The sequence below is a fragment of the Canis lupus genome, chromosome 33 (assembly GCF_011100685.1).
Source record: "Canis lupus familiaris isolate Mischka breed German Shepherd chromosome 33, alternate assembly UU_Cfam_GSD_1.0, whole genome shotgun sequence".
NCBI classification, from domain to species: domain Eukaryota; kingdom Metazoa; phylum Chordata; class Mammalia; order Carnivora; family Canidae; genus Canis; species Canis lupus.
This window is the reverse complement of record NC_049254.1, coordinates 9582249-9595212: the sequence shown is the minus strand read 5'-3', so window position 1 is coordinate 9595212 and position 12964 is coordinate 9582249. Positions and strand designations below refer to the sequence as shown.

Below are 12964 nucleotides of genomic sequence, written 5' to 3'. Positions count from 1 at the left end.
GAATAACTGTTGTCTTATACAGAAGCCAGTCAAGCAGCAAAGAGCAAAGTCTTCTGTGTAGCAGCAAACTGAAATGAGGTTAATAGAAAGAAGTTACTGGAAAGAAAGAGAAAAGCAGGTTTTATCTCATTCTAAGGAATAAATGTTTAAGGCTGATAGAAACAAAATCTGGGAAAATAGTCATTCTAATTCACTGACTTCTCTTTGATACAACCATTTTATCAATTTTCAACTTATCTTTCACTTGCTTAGCACAAACTGGAAGAATTTGACTTTGTCCAGAAAAGAGCCAAACTTTCCTATTTTCTTTTTAGTATCTCTGCCTCGTATAAAATGCAGGTCAGCTATATTTAAAGCAGATAATTCCTCAGCTTTTACACTCAAAAGCTAGCTGCCAATAGCTCTTCTTAACTTATAGAGAAAACCAGAAGAATCTAATTCTAGGATTCTGATTTTTATATGCAATATTTTTCTAAAATAACTTTACTTCCCATATGCAGACTTCATTTCCATGGTGGAAGTTGAGCTAGATGTTGCTATGGTTTATTTGACACTTGGAGCATTTGCAAAACTGTGCTTCTTGCAGTTCAGAGAGGAGATTCTTGATAAATATATTTGACTAATTACTATTTACTAATTATTTGTATCAAAATGCAGATGTGATTTTTATGTTACTTTTGTCCAGTTTGATGAGTAACAACCACAATCCCATTTATCAGTGTACTGGAACATTAGATAAAATTTACATTATATCAGCTTAGCTTAAATAGAAGCTTTCATTTTAGTAAAGCACCTGATGATGGACAAGAATGTATGAAAGGAAGAAACAATCTAGAAAAAAAATGTTTAGGATTTCTGTTCAACCTGAATGAAGTATCGAGGCCAATTAAGCAAAAGCAGTCTAGAGAGTTGTGGGATTTATCCTAGCCAGGGGATAACTTAATATATTCTGGCCATCAGACCCAGCAGAATATTCTAACCCTCTGGGATAACAGAATCATTTAGAGAGTACTGTTTTAGTATGACTTTGTAAGGATTTTCTACAAAACTGTCCATATAGAAATTTTTACCTTTTTTTTTTTTTTTTTTTTTTTTAAAGTCTTAGATGCCTGTTTGGTTTGGTAGGGAAGTAGTGTGAGTTTGGAAGACAATGAGAATGGGGGCATGAGCTCATTGAGGAAGCAGGAACAAAAAACTTGCCTCCCAACTATTTTGAAATTTTTCAAAAATGTAATCTCCTGAAAAAGATCATCATACAATCTCAAAATTAATTTCCAGAGAAAGATTTCAAAACCGTTTTTGAGCAATACTGTTATGGTTTGATAAAACATGTAAACTCTGAAGGTTTGTAATTTAAAGGAGAAATATCATTTGAATGTATGTTTCATAATAGCTTTGCCAAACTCTTTTGCATTACTTTACATTCATTATTCATATTCCCACACGCTATTTTGAGAAAACTATCAGGAGGTTTGCTATTTGGAGCTGAAATTCATCAGGAGGAGTCCCAATATATAGTTCTTGTTTTTTCAAAGCTAAAAAATAGAATTATCTAAAAAGTAATTCTGTATCATCCTGGCCTCTGTTTTTCCTTCCAAATCAAACCTTGTTTAGGTAGTCTACCCTGCAGAGACAAAGTCACTCATCTAATCCTTCTACTTCTTCCTTTTTGGGGGGGAAAAAAAGTGAACAGAAGTGGTTCCCTGCTTTTCCAAACAGGGAAACTGAGGAAGTCATCTAACGTGGGGAGGCCCACCACAGGCCACTATCACCTATAATGGGATAAGTAAATCTAATGCCCTATGTTGTCAACTTACCCTTAATTAGTAACAGAATATTTTGAATTCCAGATAGCCTACTTTGGTCTAATGTATCATTTGATCAAAACTTGGGGAAAGAAAAGGATATTATTTATTGAGTACCCTCAAAGAGCAAAACCCAATTTCTTTGTTCTTCAGAATACAATCCCTCATCCTTTCATATGCTTCCAGGTCTTTGGGATGAATGTGTTCCTATTTTGTCTGAATTTAGTAATTAATCTTTAGAAAGTCAATTGTTCTCTTATAATGCTATAATGCAGAGTTTTCTTGCTTTATTATTATTCTTTCCTCTATAGGATAATATGAAATACACTTCTTAAATTCCAAGACCTTCTAGAGTATGATTGTGAAGTTGAGAAGCCTGGTGATATTTAATTCTAAATTATTTCTGTTGTTTTATCTTAATACTTGGTTCAGTAATCTCTAGCTCTTAATCTTTAAGAGTAGACAAATTTCCTCAAATGTTATACAGCCCAACTATACACAGCTTAGAAAAATGTCCACTATTACCCCGCTTCACCCTCTGTAACATTACTTCAATTTTCTAAGTAACTTCTGTGTCCATAAAAGTCTTGCCAATAACCTTTCCACTTGACTAGAAAAGGAAAAATATATTACTAAGCGTCCACCAGAATGTTAGGGTTATTCTTAGAAATAAAATAAGAACAACAACAACAAAATCAAAGTTACACCAAAAGCACATGTCAAACTGACAAGAACTAATGTTATATCATTAGAAACCTACAAAATTGGGATCCCTGGGTGGCGCAGTGGTTTAGCGCCTGCCTTTGGCCCAGGGCGCGATCCTGGAGACCCGGGATTGAATCCCACGTCAGGCTCCCGGTGCATGGAGCCTGCTTCTCCCTCTGCCTGTGTCTCTGCCTCTCTCTCTCTCTCTCTGTGACTATCATAAATAAATAAAAATTAAAAAAAAAAAAAAAAAAAGAAACCTACAAAATTGTTTTGGTAGAAATATTAAAAAATAAATAGTAAGTACATACTCGCCCAAACTTGCATTCACACTCTCTATTACTCTAAGCAAGCTTTTCTGAAAACTTTTCAGGGAATTAGAAGTTGAAGCATGTTTACTTCAAATTTCTGTAAATAGTTACCTTTCTAATTGGTTAAAATTCAAAGGACAAAGTAACTATGTTGGCATCATGAAAATCCTTGTTTATAGTAGACCTTCACTTATGCAATCCCATTTTTATTCACTGCCTTGTACTGCATTTCCCTAGCCTCAATGTTAAGGACAATATAGGACTGATAGTACATATTACCAAAGGATTATAAAATTATTCATAAAGAAGTATGCTACATGTCTATTATTCACGTGTAATAGTTCCAACACCAAATCTGTTAACAAATCAAAATGATAGCATCATAACTGAGGCAAGAGAGAGTTTACCAACAACAAAACAATATTTTTATCTAGATTATTTTATGAAGATCCTCCTGCTGACCCATCATAGATAACTCTAAGAAGAAATCTTCATGATCTGTAGGGTGGGTACCTAAAAGAGTACTATAATAAATAGAGTTTGAATAACCTAAAAGTGCAAAGTGTGTATGTGTGTGTGTGTGGGGGGATATTTCTCACCCCCTTCCCCATGGATCAACCACCAGGAAGGAATTTCAAATTTGAAAATATCTCTAACTTGTTAAAAAATTTTAACAGTATTGAGTAAGTATATGCATATTCTCATTCCTAGAAATATGTTGTTGTTGTTGTTGTTTTTCATGAAAACTAGGAGTCGGGATCCCTGGGTGGCGCAGCGGTTTGGCGCCTGCCTTTGGCCTAGGGCGCGATCCTGGAGACCCGGGATCGAATCCCACGTCGGGCTCCCGGTGCATGGAGCCTGCTTCTCCCTCTGCCTATGTCTCTGCCTCTCTCTCTCTCTCTCTCTCTCTGTGACTATCATAAATAAATAAGAATTAAAAAATAAAATCTTAAAAAAAAAAAAAAAAAAAAAAAAAAAAAAGAAAACTAGGAGTCATTCAGATGACTCAGTTTTCATTCCTAAGGATATATATTGAAAAACTCTAGGAAAAATACCAATTATAACATGACAAAAAGACAAGGACAGTGAATAGATTATTTCAAGTAAATGGAGGAATGAATTAGAATCTCAGATTCTTTCATCTCTAATATCTTAATGAAATGAACACAGAAAATTTTATTTATTTTTTTAATTCTTTTTAAAGATTTTATTTATCTATTCATGAGAGACACAGAGAGAGAGGCAGAGACATAGAGGGAGAGGAAGGCTCCTCGCAAGAAGCCCGATGTGGGACTTGATCCCGGGACCGGGATCATGCCCTGAGCCAAAGGCAGATGCTCAACCACTGAGCCACCCAGACATCGCTTAAAGAAAATTTTAAATGACAGACTAGGCATTTCTTCCTTGGAACTAAATGTAATCACAAGAACAGGCTTTACATTCCTGCCTGAAACAACTAAAAAGGACAAAATATAAGAAACAAAGGCTTTAAATATATTGATAATCAGGTGCTGAAAGGTAATAATCTCTGAGGAGAGAGAAACAAACAAGATAATATCAATATTTTCCAAGCTTATTGCCTGGAGAGAATTTCTAGAGCTCAGCTTGAGGAGGAAGAAGTCAGGTGAGCCCCATTATCTTCCCATGTTCAGGAGTCAGATTTAGAATCCAGGGATGCCAGGCAGCTCGAGTCCACAGAGCAGCAAACCAGATAGGAAAGAACTGCACAGAGAGAAGGATCTGGAGATCTGTTGAGGGTCTTCAGCTGGGCACTGAGCAGTTCTTACATGTAGCAAAACTACCCACATTCTAGAAAAAGAACACAAAGGATCAGAAAGAACAGTAGCCTGAGCCCATAGAAAGTCAGGAATACTTCCTGTCGCCACCAACCAGAGTGCAAAACCTCATAATTCATTGAGCACTTGGTAGTATATTCAGAAGTTTTTTTCCCTGGTAGTTGGTAAAATTAGTCTTATACTAAATGATACCCTGGTATTTACAAGGAAAACATAAATGCAAGAGCAAAAAGGACCAAATGATTTTCAGATAACTCAGAGTCCAGAAAAAAAGTTCAGAAATATTTTTAGAAATATAAAAATAAGGAGTACCCATGAAGTAATACTGACTATGTTGGACATGCAAGAAAAACTTGCGAGGCATACAAAGAAGCTGGAAAATACAACCCATGGCTAGGGGAAAAATCAGAAATGACACAGATGATAGAAATATTAGATAAAGGTTAAGGGCATTAAAATATAGACTGAATTCACATGTTCATGAAGCTGGAGGAAAGATTATTTTTGAAGATATGGAAATATTTAAAAAATAGAAATTCCACAGATAAAAATATATTGTCAAAGATGAAAATTACACAGAGAGGGAAAAAGAACAGACTGTGTATTGCAAAAGAAAAGATAAATAAATTTGAAGGCAAAGCTATGATAATGATCCAAATGTAACACCAAGAGGTAACAAGAATTAAAATAAAAGGAGAAAAGAGCACCCTTTGACTAGTGTATGTATAGTTTTAGTCCCTAAAGGAAAATTAACAAAATATGAGTGATGGCTTATCAGAGAAAAATGAAAGCAAAGAAAATAATGGAACAACATCTGTAAATACTGAGGTGATAAAAGCAAAACAAAATTATCTACCTAAAACTCTTTACCCTCAAAAATATGCTTAGAGAGTACGGCAAAATAAAGATGTTTTCAGTCTATAAATAAGGCCTAAAGAATTAATGACATTATAAGAAATGCTAAAGAATTGGAATAGTAACCAGAAGAAAATTTGCTATTTTCTAGGAACTAAGGAACTAAGGAAAATTTGCTATTTTCTAGGAACTAAGGAACTAAGGAACTAAGACCGCCAATACTGATCATCCCACGGTTAAATACGAAAGACTTTTCAAATAAATATTTCAATCTCTTAAAAATCCTGATTAAATAAGAATAATGGCAATATATTGCAGAAGCTAAAATACAGGAAGAAGTAAAATATATGACAACAATAACTCCAATGCTGGGAAAAAAGCAAGTATACTGTTTTAAGTTCCTTGTGTTAACTTTGAAGTGATAGAAAGTTGAAAGTCAACTGGTTGAAGTTAAAAATATATACTATGAATTTTATTGCAACTAGTAAAATAAAACACCAAAAATTTTACCTAATAATCCAACCAATGAAGTGAAATAGAATTGTCAATATTATTCAATTAGATTAGAGGAGTAGACAACTGGTAAGACAAATAGAAAACAAACAGAAAATGGTTGATAGAAAACCAACCATATCATTAACCACATTGAATATAGATCACCTCTTATCTTCAAGTTTTTAAAACAAACACAATCGAGACGCCTGAGTAGCTCAGTGGTTGAGTCAAGGTGTGGTCCTGGAGTCCTGGGGTTGAGTCCCACGTGGGGCTCCTCTTGAGGAGCCTGATTCTCCCTCTTCATCTCTGTGTCTCTGATGAATAAATAAAATCTAAAAAAATAAATAAATAAATAAAGCAAACAGTATTTTCAAAAAGATAGTTAATATTTCATTTATAAAAGTTATAGGAATCAAAGCATCAGGTCATGAAGAAGTTTTATCTATGGTTGATATAAAAAGTATATTCCAAATTTGCATTTAATGTGTGATTAGTTTCAAATCTAAATATTATATGACAAGTGGTCTGTAAATTGTCAGTGTGGTTAAACACCAAGCTTGCCATTTTATCAGAAAAGAATCAAACCTTGCCATAAATGAATTATTAAAAGTGTATTTAAATTTAAATCCAAGTATGAAGTCCTTTGTAATCTCATTTAATGACGTAAATTTGGGGGAAAGCTGTTTGAAGACATTTGGAGACCAGTCAGGCCCTAGAGATCTTAAAGGGCTAAAATGCAATAGGTGAAATATATAGAGAGCCCTATATCTGCTATATTTTGATCCCTCAGAGCATTTGCCATTTCAAATCAAGTGCCACAGAGAAGAAATAGAAAGCTGTTTAAGCAGTGTTTGTGGAAGATTCTCTTGACTGAGTAGAAAAAGACTAGATTTTGGTGCTACTAAAGAAGGATACAAGAAGATAGGTTTCCAAACTGTGTTGTTGTGAATTGTACTAAGATATATATATTTGATCTTCATCTCTGTTCCTGGCAGCAGCCGCTTAAACCCTTGTAATTTCCTAAGTGATAAGAGCAATGGGAAAATATTTTGTTATGGTATTTGGAATTTTGTCCTGGCTCCCTAAAATAGCTCCAGAGCAACAAAGGCAAAAGGAGTGTCCTTTGTTATTCATAACAAGCCCCCTCCAACCACGAGTGAGTTTATGTTAATGAGATGATTTTTGGAAAGTTCTTAGATAACCACAGAATGAGGTTGCCTGGGAAACCAACCAGTATGTTTAGAGGGTTGGAACTTTCAGCCCCATCCCTGACCTCTGCTCTAGAAGGAGTATAGAGAGGAACTGAGGGTTGAATTAATCACCAATGGCCAATGATTTGATTAATCCTGCCTATGTAATGAAGCCTCCAGAAAATCCTAAACATTGAGATTTGGAGGACTTCCAGGTTGGTGAACACATGGAAGTGCTGGGAGGGCAGGAGTTCTGTGTCACTTCCCACTTATACGCATCTCTTCCATCTGGCTGTTCCTGAATTGTATCCTTCTATAATAAACCAGTAATCAAACAGGTAAGATTTTTCCTGAGATCTGTTAGCTGTTCTAGCAAACTATCAAACTCAAGGAGGGGATCACAGAAATCTCAGATTTATAGCCAATTTGTTGGAAGCACATATAACAACCTGGGATTTGGGATTGGCATTTGGGATTTTGTTTTTGTTTGTTTTGTTTTGTTTTGTTTTGTTTTAGTACTGAGCCCGAAGCCTGTGGGGTCAGTCTGCATTAACCTCAGGTAGATAATGTCAGAATTGAATTGAGGACACCCAAATGGAATCTACAGAAACTAGAAGAACTACTTGATTTGGGAAATCCTCACACATCTGGTGTCAGAAATGCAGGATTCTGAAAGTAGACAGACAGTTTTGTTTGTTTGTGTTCCTTTCACAGACCCAAAGGAAAGCCAAAGAAATTAGCCAAAATTCTGCTTGCACTTTTTTCTCAAGACATTTGCTGATACCTAAACTGTGTATGTCAGGGACAGGAAGAAAAGAAAGCAAGTAAATAATAATAATAATAATTAATAATAATAATAATAATGGCAAAAGCAATAATAGTAATGATATGGGAGAGCTTGGTTCTTGTCTCACAGATTTGAAGAATGAATCTCGCAAAGGAGAGGAGTAAAGGGATAGAAGTTTATTAAGTGAGGGTACAGAGAAAGCTCTCGGAAGTGAGAGAGGTCTCAACAGTGTTGCCGCTGAGGGTTTGTAGGGTTGGTCTTTCACTGGAAGTCAACCAGGCATCCTAAATCCTTTTCACATTATCTACTGGTATCACCATAGAGTAAGGACTGGTGATAACATCTTTAATGGCTTGATGGCTTGCTTCTTCTTTGCGCTCTGGTTATTCTTTGTTGGTCACAGATGACTGTCATAAAAATGACACCCTTCCTGCCCACACCTAGGGCAGGGTGCTCTGGCTTGTTCCCTTATCTCTAGTTTCCTTACACCTCAGCATTTTGGGGATTTTTGTGGGCCCTCTTCCATAACCCCCTACATAGCCCTGCCAAGCCCCATTGTCCTTAACTCAGTAATAATAATAGACTAATAGTAAGTAATAAGGGATCCCTGGGTGGCGCAGCAGTTTGGCGCCTGCCTTTGGCCCAGGGCGTGATCCTGGAGACCCGGGATTGAATCCCGCGTCGGGCTCCTGGTGCATGGAGCCTGCTTCTCCCTCTGCCTGTGTCTCTGCGCCTCTCTCTCTCTCTCTCTGTGTGTAACTATCATAAATAAATAAAAATTAAAAAAAAATGTTTAAAAAAAAAGTAAGTAATAATAGTAAGTAACATAAATTCAGCAAATCTGCAGAAAGGGCTAAAAAATCCAGATAAAGCTTTCCTCTTACAAAAATCCGAAATCTTCAGATATCTTAATCTTTATTTATATCACCATTTGCTTGTATTTTATGTCTACTAGAATAAACTGATATTCCCTTTACAATTTTTCATGTACAATCTCAGCATTTCATATAATTAATCGACATTCCACACATGACTAAATGACTGAAAACAAAAGGAAAAAAATAAATCAATAGAAATAAGCCCACATATGATCCAATTATTGATATTATTGAATTATATAGTTTACAAATTTTAAATGTAATAATCAATATAAATTTACAACTATGTATTTCTAAAACTATCATCCATATCAAAATATAGAAAATTACCATTTCATCGGAAGCATCCATTATGCCCTATCCAAGTCTACATTCACCGAAGTTAACTATAGCAGTAACAGCTATCACCAAAGCTTAGGTTTGGAGGAAAAAATACAAACATATACACGACAAAATGTATCTTGGAAACGTTTATAAACTTGAAAAGTTTTTTGTTGTTGTTGTTGTTTTGTTTTTGTTTTTGTTTTTAGGGATCACTTATAACTTTAATTTTATTTATTTAGGTTTTAGGTTTCAAGATTGTATTTCATATATTCCATTGAATGTATTTGGCATGTCTCTAAGCTCTCATTCAAGAATGGTTTTACAACTTTGTTGTTCATGATTTTGATATACTTGAGGAGTACAGGCCAGTTATTTAGTGGAATTTACCTCAATTTAGATTCAGCTGTAGTTTCCTCATGACTATATTCAGATTATGCATCTTTGACAGGAACATTACAGGGAATGGTACTTGTTCCTCTCAGTGTATCCTATCGGGAGGTCGGTTGTTGGCTTATACCTTTATTCGTGATGCTAAATCGATCACTTACTTAAGTGATCTTAGTTAAGATCCTTAGTTTAACTTAGTTAAAGTTAACCTAGTTAAAATCCTGTCTGCCGCGTTTCCTCACAAAGAGGTGAGGCTGTTTTCTCTTTTGAATTAATAGGTCATTTACAGAAATGCTTTAAGACTATATAAATATTGTGTTCCTCCTCAACTTTATCCCACTAGTTCTAACACTCATTAGTGATAAATGCCTGAATCCATTACCACAATGATACAAAATTGTCTATAGAATTAAACTGACCTAAAAGAAACTTTTTTTTTTACCTTTCCTCACTTTTTTATAAAAAAAGATCAACTAATTTTTAAACTTTCTAAAATATTCATTAGGACATTCTATTATCCCAAAAGGTATTTTGGGTTCAAATAATCTGGAAAATATTAGTTAAAAACAACCATAGTAAATTGTGTGGTACGGGCATAGGGATTAATGGAGATTGCATCAAAATATGTACAAAATGACCAGAATTATAAGATAGTGAGAGACATCTGTACAACTTTCCAATTCTGTTTGCATGTGCTTGATTTCCAAGGGCCTGTTAGATGTTAGACCACAGGTAGAAATAACAAGGCTATTCACTGAAAGAAGTTTGTTTTTTTATTATTCATTGAACACTAGGAGCTTAAATGAGTTTGGGAATTGCTCAAATAAGGTTGATATTTGGGAATCAGGGAAATGAATGAGATTTTCCCCTGGGGAGAATATTTTTACATAAAAACAGAAGTGAGTTCAGAACAAATGTGTGGGAAACATCAAGTTTTAAAAAGGCATAATAAAGGAAGGAATTCAGAAATCCTTCTCATAGAGGTAGCAGAAGCATGAGAAAGTGGTGTCTGCGTATGCAGAGTGAAAATGGAAGGCACTGTTCCTGCTTTCAGAGGACTATGGGAATAAAGACAGGAGACTCACTAGGGTGCCTAATCTAATCTAGGCAGGAAGGGTAGTCAGAGATATCCAGAGAGAGGTGACATGTATGCTGAGATTGAAATGAGGAAAAGTTACTGAGGCATGATGTTCCAATTAGAGGGAACATCATGTAAAAAGGGATAAGGCAGGCTTGTGCAGGTCAAGCTTTGGGGGCCAATCACAGGCCTACGGGGAAGATGTATGCAGAGACAAGAATTAGGAGGGCCCTATATGTCACAATTAAAAATTTGTGTTTTGCCTGAATAAAACGAGGAACCTAATAACGGATTTACTCTAGGTAAGGACCCTTTTTGGTTGAAAAAAGACATGGTATATTTTAAGGAGAACCAATTAAACATCACAAGAAAATAGGGGTCATATGCCAGATTAGTCTGTCATTACCTGTAGGAAATTGGATAGGTTACATTCTCTCTAAAATGGGAATAAGAATACCTACCATCTCATTTTTGAGACATTTGAATAAAATAATTTTTATTGTGCCTGTCCCTGAAAATGAGGTTATAGTCAGTTTTTAAAATTCTCCCCTTTTGCTTAAAAAATACCTTTCCTCTCTATTATATAAATTATCCTCAAATTCTGTAAAATATAAAAATCTTATACCATTTGCAGCATACCTCTCTGGTGCCCCACGTCACTTTTTCTTAGCCCACTGTTCTTTTTGTCTGAAATTACTATAGACAGTTCAAGACAGGCTCCTCTCCTTCTAACAAAATCTTTGCTCAAAGGTGCCAGGGTCTTCTTTAAGACTGATACCCAGTGATTGAGCTAATGCCCTGGAGGGAACCATCAAGAATAGGGGACAGAGACAGTAGCTAAATATCCCATCCTCCACCCTTCAGGCAAACAGTGTATTTGCTCCTCAGGAAGTCTCAATAGGAACAAACCTCCCCTCTCCTTTGCTTACAGGACTGGCCTCCTTAATGGATGCGTACAATGGCTTTTTATTTTCCCTATATTATTCTTTCTGACTCTTACTTGGGCTTTCTGAGATAAACTCCAAAGTAAACTACCTACTGCCAACCCCTCTCAGGCTGATTTCAAGGAAACCCAAAGTGAAATTCTATCTCATTATATTTCAAAAGAACCCATTTAATTAATTATTTAATTCTATTCTAGTAAATTGATGGATTTCTCCTCTACTTTTTTATTCTTTCTTATGAGATGTCATAACCCCAAAGCCATTTGACTGTCTGAAGTCACTATTCCTTTTTTTTTTTTTTTAAGATTTTATTTATTCATGAGAGACAGAGAGAGAGAGAGAGGCAGAGACACCAGGGCTGCCCTGAAGTCACTATTTCTTTTAACGTACAGGGATCCCTGGGTGGTGCAGCGGTTTAGTGCCTGCCTTTGGCCCAGGGCGCGATCCTGGAGACCCGGGATCGAATCCCACATCGGGCTCCCGGTGCATGGAGCCTGCTTCTCCCTCTGCCTGTGTCTCTGCCTCTCTCTCTCTCTCTCTCTGTGCGTGTGACTATCATAAATAAATAAAAATTAAAAAAAAAAAGCTCACAATAAAAAAAAATAAATAAATATTAAAAATCTGGTTACTTAGCTCATCTCCAAAAAGATTTTCCAAAACTTGTTAATTGTGCTAAAACGAAGGTTTACTAAAATATAATGCTTGACACATGTTAGATTACTTTATATATTAATATGAGTTTGATTATTTCGATTAATATGAGTTACTTTATATATTAATAGGAGTTTCTAAATGCTCTCTACAAATGAGCAGCATTTTAGAGCATTGAGTCACAGTGTTTGGCAAAGCTGGCATTGCAGTTGCCTATTGCAGCCTTACACTTCTCTTCACACTCCCTTCCCTTGCCCCCTCACCTTTTCCCTGCTGATGTAATTATAACGTATTTAGATAGAGGATCAAAACCCTCTGCTTTTGGAAGGGTAAATCTCAAAAGACTAGCTTATTTTTTAACCAAACCTGTCATAGAAACCCAATTTTATTAGTTGTGATTAGTATATGCGCAAACAAATGGCCCTCTCTGGCCAATGAGATGCAAGAAATCTCCTGCGTTAAAACTGAGGCTTTCATTCCTGAAACAAAACAGATTAAAGCAAAACCCTTCAACTCAACCTAAGGACAGATCTTCAACCTCTCCCTTATTCCTGCCTTGAATATGGCCAGGAACTTTGAAACTGATAATTAGAAATAACTTGAATTGGGATCCCTGGGTGGCACAGCAGTTTGGCGCCTGCCTTTGGCCCAGGGCGCGATCCTGGAGACCCGGGATCGAATCCCACGTCGGGCTCCCGGTGCATGGAGCCTGCTTCTCCCTCTGCCTGTGTCTCTGCCTCTCTCTCCTCTCTCTCTGT

The 12964-nt window shown here is 36.0% G+C and overlaps 1 long non-coding RNA gene across 5 annotated transcripts in view; it reads left to right on the top strand.

Moving 5' to 3' along the window:
- The first annotated feature begins 7205 nt into the window (after window positions 1–7205).
- LOC102155985 overlaps window positions 7206–12964 on the top strand; it is a 113274-nt gene continuing 107515 nt past the window's right edge. For all 5 annotated transcript variants that reach the window (XR_005383223.1, XR_005383222.1, XR_005383224.1 and 2 more), the window contains exon 1: window positions 7206–7495. This is a non-coding gene — a long non-coding RNA (uncharacterized LOC102155985). The remainder of the gene's footprint in view (window positions 7496–12964) is intronic.